Genomic DNA, 17,983 nt, shown 5'->3' with positions numbered 1-17,983 from the left:
TTCAGAAATGGCCTGATTATGTTCTTGTCCTATCCTATTACTAGCTTCTATGCTTTGTGAAAGTAATTGACGCATATTTTCAGTATTTTGAATAAACGAGGTGAGAGTTTCCTCTAGACTTAAGATTTTCTTATCAGACTGATTTTGAAACTGAGTTGATCCTGAAGTATTCTTAGTATAGCCAAAACCTGGGGGAATATTAGAATTACTAAACTGACCTTGGTCCTTAGACCATGAAAGGTTCGGATGGTTTCTCCAACCAGGATTATAGGTTTCTGAATATGGGTCAAACTTCTGACGGTTATCAAACCTAGTGTTATTATAGAGAGCATTGGCTTGCTCTTTATTATTCTGGCATTCCCAAAAAGGCTCTACTCTACCACTAGTGTGACCCAATTCTAAAGCTTCTAACCTTTTTGCTATAGCAGCAATTTTGGCATCTGATTCATAGCCTCCTTCTACCCTATTAACGTTTCCTCTACCTAGAAGAATTGTTCTCTTGGTTTCCCTACAATATTCCCATTGCTGGGTTTTTTCGGCGATTTCATTCAAAAATTCCATCGCCGCATCAACAGTTTGGTTTTCAAAACCACCAGTGCATAGAGACTCAACCATGGTTGTTGTCGAATAATCTAAACCCTCACAAAGTATTTGAACTAGCCTAACCTTTTCTAAACCATGATGAGGACATTGGGATAATAAGTCATTGAACCTTTCCAAATATCTATATAACGATTCTCCCTCCTGTTGAGAAAATGTGCAGATTTGCGTCCTAATAGACGATGTTTTGTGCCTAGGGAAAAACTTGTTCAAAAAGGCAGATGTAAGTTGTTCATATGTTTCTATTGAACTGGAAGCCAAACTATATAGCCACGATTTGGCTTTATCTTTCAGGGAAAAAAGAAATAACCTAAGTTTCAAAGCATCATCATCAAGGTCTCTAATCTTTAGGGTACTACAAATTTCCTCAAAATCCCTAACATGGAAGTATGGGTTTTCATTTTCTTTCCCTAAAATGATTGGAAGCATCTGTAGGGTCCCAGGCCTAAGTTCATAATTTGCTTCAGTTTCGGGTAACCTGATACAAGAAGGACGAGTAGTCCTAGTTGGGTTCAACAAAGCTTTCAAAGTTGCCATTGCTGGCACTATCGGGATATTTGGGATTCTATGCAATTACAAAACAAGGCTGACTCAACCAAATCAAACCTAATTTTCTAGCAAACAAAAAGCATGATGGTTCCACTTAGATTGTTTCTAGACCAGCTTCTATTCTTTCGAAAAGGAACTCGTTACAATCTGAGCAAACCCCTCTGGAATCAATCCGAGTAAAAGTAAGTTGAATCGAGGAGAGGGAAGCTCAGTGGAGATTTGATACCCAAGCCCTCACCGGTTACAAGGCGGCGCAGTCACACATTCAACTCACAGAAACCATCATGAACTTCGAAGTATGCCCAAAAGAGTAACCAATATTTTTCGAACGACTTTCCTATTAAACTCGTTACCCTATCGGTCTCGTTCTAGTCAAAATTTTAGGCTTAGGTTCGCGTTTGGTTTCGTTTTCCTAAGGCGGGCAAGAAGAGAACGGTGATGAAATCCGAACCCTTATCTTGTATGGTCAGTCCTTGCCCTTTACTAGGAAATTAAAGCAGCCGTTTACAAGTCCTCAGCATATATGCAAACGAAGGAATACAGTAAACCCGCTGACAGGGGATTCGCGGGTGTTTCGAGAAACTTACCTCCCGTACCAGACGGGCGAAGAACCGCTGAAGTCGACTCGGGCCACGACTCCTATGTCATGTACGAACCCGAGGGGCCGAGACGATATCGTAATCATCGTCCTTCTCTGCACACAGCTTTTATTTAAACCAACCCTTCCGTAGGGTTTAAAAATAATAATGTCCCAGTCCAAAAATAAAGTCCAAAAAGTGTCCAAAAATAAAAAGAAAAATTACAAAAAATAAAACCCTATTTACAGTTTCTAAAAACAAACCAAAATAACTATATACAAAATCTTCTTCTTCACTCCTTTCGGATTCCTCTTTTCTTTCCTTCTTTGGCGATGCTTTCCTTTTATAGCACGTTTTCTTTCCTTGTAGCTTCGCTCGAAATCTGAAAAGAATCAAAAAATACCAAAGGCGTAAAAGAGAACAAAAATTCTAAAAGAGATAAAATAAATCTAAAACCTAAAACCTAATACAAATCCGCGTCGGCGGCGCCAAAAATTGATGTAGTTTTTAAGTGGTAGTAAAGTTCGTTCAACTCGGATTATGTAGAGACTCGATTTTAGACTCAAATTAAAATAGAAAACTTAAAAAGAAATTGTATTCAAGTTTATAAAAAGAACTGAGACTTTGGATTCCACCAATCTCCAATTTTTATGTGATTTAATCTAGTCAATATTTATGCAACTCTTTACGTTTAAAGTGATTCTAATATTTTCGCCTAGACAAGTAGATTCTCAAAACAATAGTTGTAAATCGAAAGTATGGACCATCAAAAGACTTAACCTAAGCATGACCCATCAATTGAGAACACAACCACTTAATCAGAATCATATATTCGATTTCAGTTCAGTGCAAATAATCATAAAAGAATTACGAAAATTAAATTAAATAGAATATACCACATAATAATTGGAAAAATGGCTTCCTCCGTCGCCTCAGCAATGGGGTTTAGCTCCTCATATTAATCACTTGCTAAAAATATTTGTTTATGGTTCAAAAGTTGATTAAAAGATGAAAAACTATAACTCTGAATGTTTGCAACGGTGTATTGGAGTCACAAAACGAATGCCTGACTGTGACAAAGAAGTTATTGTAGCAGAGTTACAAATTTGAGACGTTGTTCTTATTTGCAACGGATGTTGTTTAGCAGCAGCAACAGAAATACGGGTTTCCTGCAACTTGATCAATTCTCCTCTGTAGTGTTACAAACTCCTCTGCGACTGCTCCAATAACTTTTTTTTCTTCCCTGGGACTTAAACACACCTTTTATACTACTCAGAAACCTAAAAATAGCGATTAATTCTCTCTTTTTCTTTTCGTGCAAGCCACGGCAATAATCTCTTATGCCGACTTCCTTAATCGTTTCTGAGACTTCCAAAGCATCCTAAACTCTTCCTTAGATAGAATACTACCTTAGGAAACAATATCACGCGTTTAGTCTCCCTGGAATTCCTAAAATAATTCCACAAAGTTTTCGTGCAAAACTCAAACTATGTTTCCTTTTTCCGGCTTATCCAGCCCAATTCGATTGATTCCAGCGCACATACCAGGCCTTTTTAGTTGAATCACGTCCAGCCCAGCAAATTTCAGTGATTGAATCTCACTAAAACATCTTCGAAATCCAATCGAAAGTTTGGTTCTTCGCTGGTTATTTCTTCCCGCCTTTTTCTGAATTTAAACGAAGAAGATGACCTCCCCCTATCCTGTGCTGGTATCCCTTTAGCAGCTGCCTGGAAATGGATGCCCCTTAGTAATTGGTCACCTCTTATCCATTTGAGGGGTCCGAATAGAAAGTGTCCTCCGGGGTGCCCACGCATCTTTTCGAGCCGATTTTTCCAAAAATGTTTGTTGGACAAAAATACCTACACACACATAAAGCACCATAATAAGTACAAAAATGAGCACTATCAATATATAGAATCGAGACAAATTAGACACAAAAATGTGTCTATCACCAAGTCATTGTCCGACAATGATTGTGCGACACTACATAGACTGTCAAGTGCTAAAAATGGCAAAACCCTACAGGGCCAGTGAAGAGCAAAGGTGGCGCTACACTGTAAGGACATTGTCTTAGTAATGAAGCTTATTGGCCGACACAATGAACCTTCATTAAGGGATTGTCAAGACATGGCCAAGTTGTCAAATGCAACATGCGATGTTGGCATTAAGGATATCCATGGAATTGAGTTGGCCCAAACTCAAGGATGATGCAAGAGCGTACGTAGAATAGCCCGAGAGTTGGCCTATGCATTAGTCCAAGTCTGGCCAAATCTTGGACAATGCAAACAAGCTAGTAATGTGAGAGTGAGCATTATTGTCAAGCAAATTGGATAAGTGAAGCAAGAATAATGCATATGAGCATATGGCACATATTGGCATAAGTTAGAAATCATGTTGGCATGAATTTGGCTTAGCTAAAGTGTCCTGGAAAGTTCAGAGAAAGGCGTAATGTGGTGAGGCGCAGAAGTTACACAAAAGTGGCGTAAAAGTGGTGCATTATGGCTCAAGTGTTGTTTATTGGATTTGTAAGCATGCCAATGATGTGATACAAGTTGGAACGGTTATAAAGCAAGTTTATAACCCTATTAGAGTGTCCCTAACCGTTCAATAGAAGTGTGGCTTCAATCTGCAAGACAACACAAAAGGTGGCAGTTGAAAACAGATTGGCGGTTAGGAAAACTACCCGTGGACATGTGGCTGTCTTTAGGATGTGCAAGCGGTTGCAAAGAAGTTTTGGCCTGATCTTTAGCTTGTATAAATATTCTAGAGATTAATAAGTTTGGTGTTATTCATTTTGAGAGAAGAACCACTAATGTAGAGTGTTTTAGGCATTCACCAAGAGGGTGAATGTCCTGTTTTGGTCCATGAGATGGGATGCTATTTGTAATCTTCCTTAATGCAATAAAATGGGTTTATTATGTTATATCTTTGTGTTCCTGATGTTGCTGATCTTTTGAAGTTGTTTGAGTACATTTATACATGGCAAACCTCTTATGCTTATGGGGGCATGAAGAGTTAGAGAGAAAGAAGAAAGACTTCCGTTATGCAAAGCCTTTAGAGTGAAGGCAGATACGTACTTTGATGCAAGTATGCAAGGCTGAGTAACTTTGGGTGAAGTTGATTCACTTAACCAAAATTATTTCTGGTCATGTCCCATGAAACTTTTAGGCGATTAAATGGGCATGTGACACTAATCCACCCATTTTCCATGTTAGCTGGCCTGGAAAACTGGCCGCGTCACTATGGGGAAAAAGATAAGCGACCGAGTCTCAATAGTTCGGTTGATTTTGAATCTCCAACGGATCTTTCTCTACCGCTATAAAAATGTGACATTCAAACTCAACTATTACACCAAATTTTTTGCAGAAAAAATATCTATCTTTTCTTACGAAATGGAAAAGTTTGAATCCCAACTTGACTTGGCTACCCAATAACTTGATTTTTCCGGAGTGGTGCTTGAAGCCGCCGTTAGTAAGATATGTGATGGTTATAAAGAAATGAGTAAAAACCAAAGAAGTCTACAAGTTTTGGATATTAACCAAATCAAACCTCCAACTAAGAAAAGACAAAGAAAAGTTCAAGGCAAGGCAAAGAAGAACATAAACAATGGAAACTCCGTTCATGAGCGCATTGATTGAAAGTTTGGTGAAATGAAGAAGATAAACAAGATGAAGAACATTGTCCCAAATTTTAATTTTTAAAGTCTTTATTGTAAGTTATGTCTAATTTATATATCATTATCTTGATTAATGAAAGAGGTACAAATGTAAATTATCTAGATTAATGAAAGAGGCACTAATGTAAATTATCAAACTTAATGAAAGATACACTAGTTTATGTTAACATCTTAAAATTAAACTTCGATAACAACTTTAAATCTTTATTACATATAAATGCATCATTGATGTGATTTGTAGATAGTGGTAAAAAGTTATTCGATTCTCGAACTTGTGAAGGATAACTTTAGACTTAAATTCAAAACTAAATAGAAAACTCGCTAATAATTATAACAAACACTGACAAAGTTGGTATCAATATTAAAGAACACTGAGGCTAAGATTCCACTATTTTCCAAGTTCAAAGTGATTTGGTCCAAATATTCATATTCATGTAATTTTCTCGTTTAATTTGATTCTAAAATATTGCAACTAATAGATTTTCAAAAGTAATAATTATAAATACCAAGTATGAAGCATCAAGAGTCTATAAACTAAGCATACTCCATCAAAATAGATCACAATCACTCAAATAAAAATCATATTCAATAATAGTTCAAGGAAAATAATCATAATAATAATTGCAATAAATTAAATAAAATAGATTGTACCGCTTTTTGTTGAAAAAGTAGCTTCCTCTATCGCCTAAGCAATGGGGTTTAGCTCCTCATATTAATCATGATCTTAAAATAATTGTTTATGGCTCAAAAGATGATTAAAAAGATGAAAAGTGATAATACAGACGATTCGCAACAGTTTGTTGGTGTTGCAGAATCACTGTTACAGGGAGAAATAGTAACTAAAGACCTAATGCAACCGCTGTGATGAACGACACATAGGTACTGCTGTGAAACAACGATAGTTTGCTGCGACAGTTGCTTGTGCGTCAATGTTCTTCGTGTTCTTCCTCTTCAGCAGCAGCAGCAGAATAAGGTATTTTCCTGCAACTCGATCTCTGGATCTCTGTGGTGTTCTAAACTTCTCCTAAGGTTTCGTACCCCTTATATGAGACTCGAAACAACTTATATATACTCTACAGGTGACGATATTTCGAGAAAGATTTAAATTATCTTCCCGTTCTCTTCTCTGCAAGTCATAGACTTTTCTGCCTTTCCTTTTTCTTCTACGCGTAAACTGAGTTGTCCAAGCCTCCAGAACTCTCTCAAGACCCTAATAAAATCTTTATACAATCTCTTATTTCCATCCTTCCACGTAACTTCCACATATTGAAACAGAAAAATACCCGATATATTATCATCTACTCTCTTTTAAGAAATCTTCTTTCTTTCCATGAATAAATCCCCCAACTTCCCTGTTTTGATAAAACATGCCAATCACCGTACGAACCCGTGAAAAACTCCATGAAAATCTCTCTTCAATCTTTCCCAGGACTTTGAGAAAAATATCCTCCCCTGTGTTGTCGAGAACTGAGTATCCATCCCATTTCAATCGATCCAAACTCTCATAATAAGCCTGTCTGCTCTTGATAAGTCAGCCCATCAAAAATCAGCCATTGAATCTCGTTATTTCACGTCCAACTGATGCTCCCAAATTCACGCAGCTAATAATATAGTTTCCCGCCAAAATTGTGTTTGAACGATGAAGAAAAAGGGGATGTCCCTATCCTCCGATGGGGTGTAAATAGCATGCGACAACAAATAGTAAAGAGGATACCCCTCATCAGTAAGTGCCCCTTAGTAATTGAAGTGCCCCTTATCCAAATTGAGAGTCCGAATACTAATTTTCTCCCACGAGCGCAAATACCACTTTTCGAGCCAATTTTCCCGCAAAAGCTTATTTCTCCAAAAACACCTACAAAAACATAAAATACCAAAATAAGTACAAAAATGGGTACTAACAAAATAGAAAATCGAGATCAAAATAGACACATAAATGTATCTATCAAATACCCCCAAACCTATTATTTGCTAGTCCTCGAGCAAAAATAAAATATAAATAAAATCCTAACTCACTGTCGCAGGCATCGTCGATTGCATTTAGCGTATGCAATAAGCCTTTAAACCCCTAGGTGTCTCTAGTGGCGGAGTGTTGTCTCCGGAGGGCTTACCAGAGGTATACCCACAAAAACTTTATACTCCAGACCCTAGCTATCTACACAGAACCTTGGAAGGCACTAAAGAATCTCCTTGGTTGTCATACTTATTGACTACAAGAGGAAGTACCCTGATGCGAAATTCCAATTGTTGTACACGAGTTCGCACTCAAGCATACTAAAATTCGTATAAATTGACAGAGCTATACTCAGATAGTCGCATCCAAACTCAGAATCAAACAAATCACATGGATAGATTAAGAAGATGGATATAGAAAAACATAGATGGTTTTGATGTTGACTAAGGTGAACGGTGTTTCTCGTATCTGTCTGAAGGCCACTGCCATAATGAACCTATCCTAATGGACTAAGATACCGGTCTGACTAATATCAACACACTGGCATATACAAGGGTACCAGTGGTCGATAATCCTAACTCTAGGTCAACACAACTGGCATATACAAGAGTTCCAGTGGTCGACTTTATTGAATTTATTCCAGTTGGTCTGATGGTATGGTCTCAATTTCTTTTTTTTATATGGCTATCTAAATCATTTATTTCACCCTAGCAATGGTAACAACTTGAATCGTGAGCCCCATCTAATCACGTAGAGAAACATATTTTTTAAAAAAATAAATAATAAAAATAGAAGTGAAAAGGACTCAATGAGATATGGCGAAACTACCATGTTATTTCTAACACCTGAGCTCTGTGCTTTTATGAATAGACTCTTTAGATGTTTCCATCTAATCAGATTGGTTCCTCAACTCCTACAACCAAAATGCTTCCATCCACTTAGACTGGTTAGTGCCATCCTTAATAAGGATAAATTTCTAGGCTCTGGAGTTTATTTAGTGCAACGAAAAGGTAACAAAAAGTTCTACCCCACCCCCAAACTTAAATCTAACATTTTCCTCAATATTTCTAATTAAATAACAGTACCAAAAATATAAGTAACATGAGGAAATAGTAAAGAGATAAGTCGGAAAGATAGTACCTGGGTGAAGTGTAACCAAAAACCTACAAAAATAATATACAACATACAAAATCACCTTCATGGTCAATCAAGGTAAACAGGGTCCTCCAGAGAGACCTCCTCAACATCACCTGTAGGAAAAGGCTCTAAAAAGGGCTTCAATCGCTGACCGTTAACCTTCGAAGAACTACTACCATATGGTGTCTCAATCTCAACAGCGCCATGAGAAAAAACAGTACAGACCACAAAAGGACCGGTCCATCGAGAGCGCAACTTCCCGGGGAATAGATGCAACCGAGTGTCATATAGAAGAAATTTTTGACCTGGAGAAAATGACTTTCGTAAAATATTCCTATCATGCACAAGTTTTATTTTGTTATTATACTCCTTAGCACTATCATATGCATCTCTATGAATCTCGTCCAACTCATTGAGCTGGAGCTTTCTTTGAGCTCCTGCCTTGTCAAGTGAAAAGTTTAAGTTCTTAATATCCCAATAGGCTCGATGATCTAACTCAACAGGCAGGTGACATGCCTTGCAAAATACTAAACGATAAGGTGACATTCCAATGGGTGTCTTCAACGCAGTACGTTAAGCCCATAAGGCATCAGTAAGCCTCGACGACCAGTCTTTCATATTTGGATTAACTGTTTTCTCTAGAATACGTTTAATTTCCCTATTGGAAACCTCTACCTGACCCCTAGTCTGAGGGTGATATGGGGTTGCTACTTTATGGGTAATACCGTATTGTTTCATTAAAAGAGCAAACGGTCTATTACAAAAGTGTGAACCTCCATCACTAATTATATCTCGCGGCGTACCAAAACGTGTAAGTATGTTTTCTTTCAAAAACTGGATTACGACCCTGTGGTCATTTGTTTTACATGGAACCGCCTCAACCCACTTAGACACATAGTCTACAACGACAAGTATGTAAAGATAACCAAACGAAATAGGAAATGGACCCATAAAATCAATGCCCCACACATCAAAGACCTCAATCACTAAAATAGGATTCAAAGGCATCATATTTCTACGGGAAATGGTTCCTAACTTCTGGCAATGCTCACAAGAAACACAATGACTATGGGAATCTTTAAACAACGAAGGCCAGTAAAATACACACTGCAAAATCTTAGCAGCAGTCTTCTTAGCACTAAAATGACCCCACATGCATGTTCATGACAAAAGGAGATAATACTAGACTGGTCACTCTCAGATACACATCTCCTAATAATCTGGTCCGGACAATACTTAAACAGATAAGGATCGTCCCAAAAGAAATGCTTAACCTCGGCTAAAAACCTAGAACGATCTTTATTACCCCAATGTTGAGGGGTTTGACCAGTAACAAGATAATTCACTATATTTGCATACCAAGGTGATTGGGAAGCAGAGAACAATTGTTCATCAGGAAAGCTATCCCTTATAGGAAGGGAATCACTAGGGTAACTAACAACTAGCCTAGACAAGTGGTCCGCTACTACATTTTCTGCACCCTTTTTGTCTCAAATGTCTGGGAAAATTCCTCTAACAATAGGATCCATCTAATCAATCTAGGTTTTGTATCCTTCTTAGATAAAAGGTATTTCAAAGCAGCATGATCTGTATAGATTATGATCTTAGAACCTAAAAGATAGGACCTAAACTTATCCAAGGTAAACATGATGGCTAAAAGTTCCTTATCGGTAGTTGTGTAGTTCATTTGGGCATCATTCAGAGTTTTGCCAGCATAATAAATCACATGAAGTAATTTGTTTTCTCGTTGTCCTAAAACGACGCCTATAGCATAATCTGAAGAATCACACATAATCTCAAAGGGTAGGTTCCAGTTAGGTGCCTGGACTATCGGGGCAGTAGTGAGTAAAGTTTTAAGCTTCTCAAAAGCCTCTAAACAAGCATCATCAAAGACAAACTTAACATCTTTTGCAAGCAAATTGCAAAGAGGTCTAGAAATCAAGCTAAAATCCTTAATGAATCGACGGTAAAAACCTGCATGCCCTAGGAATGACCTAATATATTTTACGGTTTTTGGGACCTGTAAAGTCTTAATAAGGTCAACTTTGGCTTTATCTACCTCTACACCCTTTGAAGAGACGATGTGCCCTAATACAATTCCTGATTTAACCATGAAATGGCATTTTTCCCAATTAAGCACTAAATTTTTTTCCTTACACCTAGTCAACACTAATGTCAAATGATGCAAGCACTCATCGAAAGATGAGCCAAACACTGAAAAATCATCCATAAAGACCTCTAAGAACCGTTCTACCATATCAGAAAATATGCTCATCATACAACGCCGAAAAGTTGCAGGGGCATTACATAGCCTGAAAGGCATGCGTCTATACGCAAAGGTACCAAAGGGACAGGTAAAAGTGGTTTTATCTTGGTCTTCTGGGGCAATAACGATCTGATTATAACCGGAGTAGCCATCTAAGAAGCAATAGTGACTATGTCCAGCTAATCGCTCTAGCATTTGGTCGATAAAAGGAATGGGAAAGTGATCCTTCCTTGTGACCTTGTTAAATTTCCTATAGTCAATACACACACGCTATCCCGTGGTCACTCGGGTTGGGATTAATTCATTATTATCATTCTGGACTACAGTGATACCTGATTTCCTGGGGACAACCTGAACAGGGCTGACCCACTTACTGTCTGAAATTGGGTAAATAATACTCGCATCTAACAACTTAAGCACCTCTTTTCGAACTACCTCTTTCATGTTAGGGTTCAGTCGACGTTGCACCTCCCTAGAAGGTTTGGAGTCTTCCTCTAAATGAATCTGATGCATAAACACAGTAGGACTTATACCCTTAATGTCTGCTATAGTCCACCCTAAAGCTTCCTTATTGTCTTGAAGTACTTTTACTAGCCTACTTTCCTGATCACTATCCAACTCAGAAGCTACAATCACAGGTAAAGTCTCAGATGGGCCTAAAAACACATACTGTAGAGTATCGGGTAGTGGTTAAGGTCCAACTTTGGGGGCTCTTCTAAAGAAGGAATTAGGGTAGTCTCAGAAACTGGTAACGGTTCGAACCTAGCTTTCCATATATCAGTGTATAACACAGGGTAGAATCTAATAGAGCATTCACTTGTTCAATAGTGCTATCGTCATCAAAATCTAAACCAAAATGGGATACAACTTTCTAATGGGTCTTCAAATAGAATGTTTGGTAATGACTTCTGAACTAAGGCTTCTATCATGTTCACCTCTTCAACACGTGTGTCATCTAGATCATAAGGTAGCTTACTGACATTAAAAATGTTCATCTCTATAGTAATATTACCAAAAGATAAATTCATCACACCATTTCGACAGTTAATGATCGCATTCGACGTAGCTAAAAATGGGCGACCTAAAATCACAGGTATCTGGTTCTCTGGGTCAGGGACAGGTTGAGTATCTAGGACCACGAAATCCACTGGATAGATAAACTTGTCGACCTCAATAAGGATATCCTCAATAACACTTCGATAAATTTTAACAGACCTATCAGCTAACTGCAGTGTTATCTGAGTAGGTTTCATTTCACCAAGTCCTAGATGTAAGTACACATGGTACGGAAGTAGGTTCACACTGGCTCCTAAGTCAAGTAAAGCTTTTTCTACCCGGTGTTTACCTATTGTACAAGCAATGGTAGGGGAACCTGGGTCTTTTTACTTTGGAGTTGTAGTGTTTTGAATAATTGAACTTACGTGACTAGCTAAAAAGGCTTTCTTATGGACGCTAAGTTTTCGCTTTCGCGTACACATATCCTTAAGGAACTTGGCATAAGCAGGAATTTTCCTAATTGCATCTAATAAAGGAAGGTTTATGGTAACTTGCTTAAAAATCTCCAATATGTCATTAAAGTTCGATTCCTTCTTTGTTGTTACTAATAGCTGAGGAAATGGGGCTCTAGGCACAAAATCAGACCTCTCAGGAACTGAGTTGGCATCATCAGAAATTTTATCAGTTTTCTTAGCTAGTGGTCCTGAGGGGTGAACTACAGTATGTTCACTATCGGGCATGGTTACCTGATTGTCTACTATTCTACCACTCCTAAGGGTACTAATAACATTCAATTGATTCGATGGTTTTGTACCTACTTCATGAACTCCTCTAGAATTGGGATTAGTCTGACTAGGGAACCTACCATTATCTCTCTCACTTAAGGTCTTAGCTATTTGGCCGACTTGAAGTTCTAACTTAGCAAGGCTCTGAGCATTAGTTTGAAAATTCTGCTTGGTTTCCTGTTGAAAACTAACATGGCGCTATGCTAACATTTCCTAAGTTTTTGCTAACATCTTAATAGATTCCTCTCAGCTAGTCGTTTTATTTTCTGGGCCTGATGTATTCCTAGTGTAGCCAAAACCTGGGGGAGCATTAAAATTATTAGACTGACCCTGACTCTGGCCCTTAGACCATGAAAAGTTCGGATGGTTTCTCCAACTAGGATTATAGGTTTCTGAATATGGGTCAAACTTCTGACGATTATCAAACCTAGTGTTATTATATAGAGCATTGGCTTTCTCTTCATTATTCTGGCCTTCCCAAAAAGGTTCTGATCTACCACTAGTGTTACCCACTTTTAAAGCTTCTAACCTTTTCGCTATAGCAGCAATTTTGGCATCTGATTCGTAGCCTCCTTCTACCCTATTAACGTTTCCTCTACCGAGAAGAATTGTTTTCTGGGGTCCCCTACTACTTTCCCATTGTTGGGTATTTTCGGCGACTTCATGCAAATATGTCATCGCGTCATCAACTGTTTGGTTCTCAAATCCACCAGTACACATAGATTCTACTGTGGTTGTGGTGGGATAATCTAAACCCTCATAAAGGATCTGAACTAACCTAACCTTCTCTAAACCATGATGAGGACATTGGGCTAATAAATCATTGAACCTTTCCAAATACCTATACAAAGTTTCCCCCTCCTGTTGAGAAAACGTGCATATTTGCGTCCTAATAGACGATGTTTTGTTCCTAGGGAAAAACTTGTTCAAAAAGGCAGATGTAAGTTGTTCATACGTTTTGATTGACCCGGAAGCCAAACTATATAGCCACGATTTAGCTTTATCTTTCAGGGAAAATGGGAATAACCTAATTTTCAAAGCATCATCATCTAGGTTTCTAAACCTGAGGGTACTACAAATTCCCTCAAAGTCCCTAACATGGAAATAGGGGTTTTCATTTTCTTTCCCTAAAAAGATTGGGAGCAGCTGTAAGGTCCCAGGTTTAAGTTCATAAGTTGCTTCCGTCTCAGCTAACCTGATACATGAGGGACGAGTAGTCCTAGTTGGATTCAACAAAGCTTTCAAAGTTGCCATTTCTGGCGCTATCGGAGCAACAGTGATTCTCTCCTCAGTCAAAGGACGTTCAAAAACAAACTCTTCAAAAGTCGGACTCTCTAGATTAAGGTAATCAAGACGCTTCAAACTACTAGGTTTCTCTTTAATAAATCTACCTAGCGCATCTCTTTTACGTTCAGGCATACAATAAAATTTCTAAATTGGAAGGGTAAGCAAACACAGATCAAGGCCGACTCAACCAAATCAAACCTATTGATTTCTAGCAAACAAAAAGCATGATGGCTCCACTTAGATTGTTTCTAGACCAGCTTCTAATCCTTCGAACGGGAATTCGTTACAATTTAAGCAAACCCATCTGGAATCAATCCGAGTTAAATTAAGTTGAATAGAGACGAGGGAAGCTCGGTGGAGCTTTGATACCCAAGGCTTCACCGGTATTACAAGGCGGCGCAGTCACGCATTCAACTTACAGAAACCGTCAAGAACTTCGAAGTATGCTTAAAAGAGTAACCAATATTTTTCGAATGACTTTCTTGTTAAGCTCGTTACCCTATCAGTCTCGTTCTAGTCAAAATTTTAGCCTTAGGTTCGCGTAGGTTACGTGTTCCTAAAGCAGGCAAGAAGAGAACGGTGATGAAATCCGAACCCTTATCTTGTATGGCCAGGCCTTGCCCTTTACTAGAAAAATAAATGTCTGTATTCAGTCCTCAACATATATGCATACGAAGGAGTCAAGTAACTCGCTGACAGGGGATTCACGAGTGTTTTGAATCTTACCTCCCGTTCCAGACGGGGGATGAATCGGTTGTAGTCGACTCGGGCCACTGACTCTGATGTCAAGTGTACGAACCCAAGGTGCAGAGACAATATCGTAATTGTCCTCCTTCTCTGCAAACAGTTTATATTTGAAGTACCCTTCCGTAGGGTAGTAAAAAAATAATGTCCCACAGTCTAAAAGTCCAAAAAGAAAAGAAAAATTACAAAAATAATAAACCCTAATACAGTTTTTTTTTCTAAAAGAAAATAAAAAAAAACCCTAAACTAAAATTATCTAAAATAAAATTGTCTTCTTTTCTGTTCTTTTTGCTTTAATCTTTAGCTCCAAGTCTTTATGAAATCACCAAACTCTTTGGCTCAATTTTCTTTATAATCCAGAACCTGTAGACACAAGATAAATACCCAAAAACATAAAAAAGAACAAAAAAAATAAAAAAAACAAGTAAAATAAATCTAAAACCCTAAAAACAAGTCCGCGTCGGCGGCGCCAAAAATGGATGTGATTTGTAGATAGTGGTAAAAAGTGATTCGATTCTCGAACTTGTGAAGGATAACTTTAGACTTAAATTCAAAACTAAATAGAAAACTCACTAATAATTATAACAAACACTGACAAAGTTGGTATCAATATTAAAAGAACACTGAGGCTAAGATTCCACTATTTTCCAAGTTCAAAGTGATTTGGTCCAAATATTCATATTCATGCAATTTTCTCGTTTAATTTGATTCTAAAATATTGCAACTAATAGATTTTCAAAAGTAATAATTGTAAATACCAAGTATGAAGCATCAAGAGTCTATAAACTAAGCATACTCCATCAAAATAGATCAAAATCACTCAAATAAAAATCATATTCAATAATAGTTCAAGACAAATAATCATAATAACAATTGCAATAAATTAAATAAAATAGATTGTACCGCTTTTTGTTGGAAAAATAGCTTCCCCTATCGCCTCAGCAATGGGGTTTATCTCCTCATATTAATCATGATCTTAAAATATTTTTTTATGGCTCAAAAGATGATTAAAAAGATGAAAAGTGATAATACAGACGATTCGCAACAGTTTGTTGGTGTTGCAGAATCACTGTTATAGGGAGAAATAGTAACTAAAGACCTAATGCAACCGCTGTGATGAACGACACATAGGTACTGCTGTGAAACAATGATAGTTTGCTGCGACAGTTGCTTGTGCGTCAATGTTCTTCGTGTTCTTCCTCTTCAGCAGCAGCAGCAGAATAAGGTATTTTCCTGCAACTCGATCTCTGGATCTCTGTGGTGTTCTAAACTTCTCCTAAGGTTTCTTACCCCTTATATGAGACTCGAAACAACTTATATATACTCTACAGGTGACGATATTTCGAGAAATATTTAAATTATCTTCCCGTTCTCTTCTCTGCAAGTCACGGACTTTTCTGCCTTTCCTTTTTCTTCTGCGCGTAAACTGAGTTGTCCAAGCCTCCAGAACTCTCTCAAGACCCTAATAAAATCTTTATACAATCTCTTATTTCCATCCTTCCACGTAACTTCCACATATTGAAACAGAAAAATACCCGATATATTATCATCTACTCTGTTTTAAGAAATCTTCTTTCTTTCCATGAATAAATCCCCCAACTTCCCTGTTTTGATAAAACAGGCCAATCACCATACGATCCCGTGAAAAAATCCATGAAAATCTATCTTCAATCTTTCCCAGGACCTGAGAAAACTATCCTCCCCTGTGTTGTCGATAACTTATTATCCATCCCATTTCAATCGATCCAAACTCTCATAATAAGCCTGTCTGCTCTTGATAAGTCAGCCCATCAAAAATCATCCATTGAATCTCGTTATTTCACGTCCAACTGATGCTCCCAAATTCACGCAGGTAATAATATAGTTTCCCGCCAAAATTGTGTTTGAACGATGAAGAAAAAGGGGATGCCATATCCTTCGATGGGGTGTAAATAGCATGCGGCAACAAATAGTAAAGAGGATACCCCTTATCAGTAAGTGCCCCTTAGTAATTGAAGTGTCCCTTATCCAAATTGAGAGTCTGAATAGTAATATTCTCCCACGAGCACAAATACCACTTTTCGAGCCAATTTTCCCGCAAAAGCTTATTTCTCCAAAAACACCTACAAAAACATAAAATACCAAAATAAGTACAAAAATGGGTACTAACAAAATAGAAAATCGAGATCAAAATAGACACATAAATGCGTCTATCAATCATACAAATGAAAGATGTATCATAGAAATGCTATTCTAAATGCATCATATTTGGGAAACATCTTCAAGATAAGGTAACAACTTCCAAATTGAAAATCTTTTCCCACTCTGTTGTGCCATTCAACCCGACACATTTGCTCTATATCAAATTCTTTTTGACCATTTACTTGGTTTCGGTTTCCTTCAATAAGCGCAGCAACAAACAAGATCACATCCTTGTCGATTACTCCAAAGCGATGACACAAAGTATTTGCATCCCGATTATTAAGGTTCAATATTTCTACTTAAAATCTCTGAAATATGTTTTGCCATGAAGTATGTTGTTCTTGTTGTGCACCATTGGCCATATCTTATGTAAGAACATAATTTCTGCAAATGGATTCATCTTCAGCTAAGCTAAATTGACGGCCTCGAACTGACATATTGGATTTATGGAGTGAAAGAATGAAGATTGAAGAAATAGTGTGAGTTGAAATGAAATTGGATATTGTATTTATAGGATGATGAAATGGTGACCGTTAGATGAGAAGAAGTGGGCGGTCGAGTTTACGCCGCTAGCGGTTTTGTATTACACCCAGCGGTCGAGACCGCTCGGTAGAGACTCGACCTGGCCTGGGAAAGTGGCAAATTTTCCACTTTGCCATACCCACAGTGGGTGAAAAGTTGGAAAAATGACGGCTTTGCCATGCCCATAGGAACCGTCCTAAGGGCCAACGATTACGACACTTTTTTATGGGTAGAAGTATTTAGTTTTGACACCAAAGTAAGATTATCATTAATAAGGAAACAATACAACTAAGAAACATTAACATTCCTTAAGATTTCATCATAATTGTCTGGGATGTTACCAAAAAAGTTGAAAGAAGCTCTAGTAGTTCTAGCTTTGTTAACTAGCTTATGGGATGCATTGTTTGCAGTTCTTGTGTGGTTGTTTTTCATAGGAAAACTTAAGCCATCTAGTTGACACATCATTAGTAATGACCATCACCCTGTTCTTAGAGGATAATTGATATCTACCTGTACACAAGCTTTCACGAGATCTCCTCCAACTGGCACTCTGTCTTCAGGTTCAGTAGCTAATACTTCACCCATAATTTTTCCTATCTTAGTAAAAACTTTAACATTCCTATGCTGTGGAAGTATCTTTTTTATTTGAATCCTGAAACATTGCTTTCCCCAGTCCAAATCTTGATAAACTATTCTAGAATTATAAAAACG

The 17,983-nt window shown here is 37.7% G+C and overlaps 2 pseudogenes; one reads left to right on the top strand and one right to left on the bottom strand.

The window, feature by feature from the left end:
* The window catches only part of LOC113273223, a 138,555-nt pseudogene that overhangs the window by 74,145 nt on the left and 46,427 nt on the right, over nt 1-17,983 (bottom strand).
* LOC113276687 lies at nt 13,329-13,428 on the top strand (annotated as a pseudogene).

Source organism: Papaver somniferum, chromosome 4, assembly GCF_003573695.1.
Source record: "Papaver somniferum cultivar HN1 chromosome 4, ASM357369v1, whole genome shotgun sequence".
Taxonomy (NCBI): domain Eukaryota; kingdom Viridiplantae; phylum Streptophyta; class Magnoliopsida; order Ranunculales; family Papaveraceae; genus Papaver; species Papaver somniferum.
The sequence above is the reverse complement of the archived record's forward strand: the minus strand, read 5'-3'. Positions and strand labels throughout refer to the sequence as shown.